Here is a 3,903-nt window from a genome sequence, read left to right on the forward strand (position 1 = left end):
CTACGTTATAATTATAATGATACTTAATTCTCTCCTTTTGCAGCAATTCCTTACAATGGCTGGAAGCACCATCTCCATCCCCTACATTCTTACTCCTCTCCTGTGCATTGAGTCTAGTGATCCTGCAAGAGGCAAACTATTGTGTACTATCCTCTTTGTGTCTGGAATGGTGACATTCCTACAGTCTACCATTGGAGTTAGGTAAAGGCCTTCTTACCTTTTATAAATGACGTCCATCTTGTAATTCTTTTAGTATAGACTTTTTTTTTTTTTATTGCGTATGAATAAAGTTGTCTCAGAAAATTAAAACTTGTGGGGGAGAGAGAAGGTTACTATGTTGTTGTTGGTTAGAGCCACTTAGATAGAGAAAGAATACCAATGATGGCATAATGTATGACGCATCACAATTCAGCTCACACTTCAGCTGGTATGTTTGCTTACAGGTTACCGATCATCCAGGGTGGCACCTTTAGCTTCTTGTTACCTACAATCGCCATCCTCAATACCAAGTTTGAGAGCTGCGATGTAACCTTGCAGAACAACATGACCGCAGAGGAAGTGGAGGAAGTGTGGCAGGTCCGCATGAGGGAGATACAAGGCGCCATTGCAGTGTCTTCGTTAGTTCAAATTATCATTGGGGGTTACAAGATTGCCAATTTATGAAATTTAGAAATATATTGGACACATAGGAAAATGTTCAAAGAAATCACCAGGACTGGTACACTGGAAGAAAACAAACAGCGAGGAAATATAGAAATACAGTAAGAGTTAAAATTTCCGTGCCTTTATATTAGTTGCCGGGCGGTCCGGCCTGCTGCTGTAAAGTGATGAATGTCACAGGGCAGTACGTGATGGGTCAAGGGTGGAAACCTCGTTTCGGCAGTTCCAAATTGCATCGGAGGAAAACCACCCATACTGCTGTGAGAGAGTGAGAAAGGGCAGGGTTACATGAAGGAAAGGAAGGTCCTTATATAATCGTTAATACATACGTTAATTGTACAGTCTACAGAAGGCTACAGGTAAGTATATGGGGGTTACAAGAGAGTGGTTACACTGGAAGAAAAAGCGAGGAAATATAGAAATACAGTAAGAGTTAAAAGTTGCCGGGCGGTCCCCTGCTGCTGTACAGCAGCACAGATGACTTCTGGAGAGAGTGGAAACCGGAGCTCTACAGAAGGCTACAGGGGAAAACCACCCGTGCTGCTGTGGATGAGATGCTGGTTAATGGGTAAAATAGCTAAATATACATGTATGTACAATGAAAAGTTCAATGAAAAATTCAATGAAAAGTTCACATAGTCGAGCACTGACACATGAGTAATCCTTCCACATATAGTGTCACACAAGGAATGTCTTTATCTGTTAGTGGTCGCAATCGGTAAACCCTGCAGCCATGCGGCTGGCAAGGTATGGTCACAGTCGGCGGCCGATGGCGAAGACGTGGTTCATAGGGCAGCCGTGGGTGACGTCGGCACGACGTCCGTCCCGGCACTATCCCGCATCTGTGCGTCCCTGGATCTCAGCCCCACTGCCGGGAGTTTTGCAAGCATCCCGGAGGTCAGGTACCCCTTGCTGGAACGTAGGCCAGTGTCCCAGCAACTCAGGGCGTAGGGCGTGAGGGGGGAGCTACACCGAAGGAACCGGCACTGGGGCTGCCGTCGGTGTCATCTGGAGATGTCATCAGTCCTGGCAGGTCCCCGAGGTGCCTTGTCTTCGCTGATCCGCTGCACCGTCATCTCCCTGGTCTTCGTCTCTCGTCTCACGATAGGTTGCAGGCCCTCTCCCAGTCAGCATCGCAGTTCGCAGGTCGAATGGTGGCAGGAAGAAGCCGGGATGAAGTTTCTGTTTGGGATGTAATATTTACAAGTACAAAATCAAAGTAATGGGAGTGAAGCGTGAATTGACACAGGTGATGTAATTTAGATATGGAGGTGGACTAATGTAAACGGAATTTTAACTTTCACCTGTATCTTGGCTCTGGTTCTCCTTCTTGCAACTGTAGGAGACTTCTTGGGAACCAAGCGTGCTGCCTGTCTGGAGTCTCCTCGTGCAGGGCCTGTAGTTCACGGTACTGGTCCCAGCCCTCGTCCTCCATTCGTTCCCAAACCTTGGTGGCCATCTCATGGAGTCTGACGTTGAGGGCTGAGGGACGCGGCCTCGTGAAGCGATGCCGAGGTGGTGAAGTCGTCCCATCTGGTACCGAAGGCGAACCTCAGGGCGCTGTTCTGCACTTTCTGCAATCTGCTGATAGCTGTTCTGGAGAGTGCATGCAGAGGAACAGGAGGATAAGAGAGAATAGGTAGAACTAGAGCTTTTACTAGATGGAGTTTAAGACCAGTGGCCAAGTCCCTAAAGCGGTACAACCTGGCGAGGGCTGACTTTGCTCTTGCTACCCTTTGGGACACGTGAGAGGTGTATCCCATAGAGGCCACAGACAGTCCCAGGAGTGAGCCCCTGGGACTGAACTCAATGTCATCCCCATCCACAAACAGTGGTGCGGGGGTTTTTGTAGCAAGGGGAATCACAGTGAACTTGGCCATGTTGGTCCTGATCCTCCACTCCTTCTCGAAGGCGTTGACGCGGGTGATCTCTCTGCTGGTACGGGCGTTCGTCATTCTACTGGAGCGGCCTGGATGGTGAACAACCTGTGAAACATCATCGGCATACAGTATGTTAATACCAGCGCCTGCGAGAGGGCAGTCGCTGGTGTAGATGTTATAGAGAGTGGGTGACAGCACACTTCCCTGAGGGACTCCTGTGGCCAGGGGGAAAGGTGGGCCGATGTGGCCCCCCACTCTCACCCTGGCTGTCCTATCCTCGAGGAAATCACAAAGCAGGCGCTCAACCGGGCCAGGCAGACCCAGGCGAAGTATCTTGTACTTCAATCCTAGATGCCAGACCCGGTCAAACGCCTTACTTACGTCCTCAGAACCAAGTTACAGCGGAAGCTGTTGGCCTGGTGCAGGGCCATAGTCTCCGTGGCCAGTGCAATGGCGTGCACGGTGCCCCTCCCACTTCTGAAGCCATACTGCGCCGGATGAAGGTAGTTACCCATCTCCAGATAGATGCGTAGCCGCGAGGTGACAATCCTTTCCAGCAACTTCCCGGTACCTCAAGCAGGGAGATGGGCCGGTAGTTCTCCGGTCTTGTGGGAGGCTTGCCGGCCTTCGGAATCATCCTCATCTCGGCCTGCTTGAACCCGTCGGGGAAGTAACCAGCGGACAGTGCAGCATTGAAGATATCCCGCAGTCTGGAAAAGGCAGAATCTGAAAGATGCGAGAGTATACTACTGTTAATCTTACTCGCCCCAGGACACGTCGGCCTGCCGCGTTTGATAGCTGAGGCCAGTTCCTGAGTCGAGATAAGACAGTCTAAGGGAGAAGTACCAGTAAGACGGGCAGGGTCGGCGTTTTCATAGGGGTAGGTTCTTTGCACGGAGGCTGCCATGTAATCCAGCACCTGGTCGTTGTCATCAAAGTCGTCGTCACTCCAGCCAGCTCACCCCGTGGCTGTATGTCCCGCAGTCAGCTAACCAGCCAATCAGAGGCCATCTGAGCCGGCTCCGTGAGCCTCGTGATCTTCATACTCCAGCCAACTCTTGCCACGCGACGTTACGCAGCCTTACGTGCCTTGTGACATTTCCAAGATATTGCAACACCCCTAGTGCCAGTCATAGTGCCTCCCGCTCCTACACCAGTGCCCAGAAACACCTATAGTGACTCCAAGAAACCTTCGCCCAGGATTTACCCCTTCCCCAGTGCCCAGGATTTACCCCTTTTTCCCCAGTGCCCAGGATTTATCCCTTTCCCCAGTGCCCAGGATTTTCCCTTCTTCAGTGCCCAGGATTTACCCCTTTTCCCCAGTGCCCAGGATTTATCCCCTTCCCCAGTGCCCAGGAGTTAC

Source organism: Portunus trituberculatus, unplaced genomic scaffold (genome assembly GCF_017591435.1).
Source record: "Portunus trituberculatus isolate SZX2019 unplaced genomic scaffold, ASM1759143v1 PGA_scaffold_523__9_contigs__length_663829, whole genome shotgun sequence".
Lineage (NCBI taxonomy): Eukaryota > Metazoa > Arthropoda > Malacostraca > Decapoda > Portunidae > Portunus > Portunus trituberculatus.